We start from the raw sequence: 421 nt of genomic DNA, 5'->3' as shown, positions 1-421 counted from the left end.
TTATGTGTATGAATGTGTAAAGCGTCTGCTACATGATAAATAAAAAGGGCCTCTAAATATAAAAAAATAAAGTGGAATAAAGATTGGATTGTGGCCTTGATTAGCTTTTGATAAGACGTTGGTAAAATGTGTGTTGGTGTGAAAGTTTGATATTATGTGAGACAGTGACATTTTGTTTTTAAAAATATGAATTCAATAGTGATTCACACTGAAAATCCAGGAAAATGTTAGTCATGGAGGATGCGATTAATAAAGTAAAGTTGTCCTGAATTTTGAGCATGAATTACTATATTGAATCCTTGTTACAAACTAAAAAGATTTATGCACCAAAACAAGACAACATAGGATACAAGAGAGTGTGATGTTAACGTCCTTGTAGAATCTGCTGTATAAAAATATGACATAATAAAGCTAAAAAAAC

This window comes from Sinocyclocheilus rhinocerous, unplaced genomic scaffold, assembly GCF_001515625.1.
Source record: "Sinocyclocheilus rhinocerous isolate Xijiao unplaced genomic scaffold, SAMN03320098_v1.1 scaffold2050, whole genome shotgun sequence".
In the NCBI taxonomy this organism is placed as follows: domain Eukaryota; kingdom Metazoa; phylum Chordata; class Actinopteri; order Cypriniformes; family Cyprinidae; genus Sinocyclocheilus; species Sinocyclocheilus rhinocerous.
The sequence above is the reverse complement of the archived record's forward strand: the minus strand, read 5'-3'. Positions refer to the sequence as shown.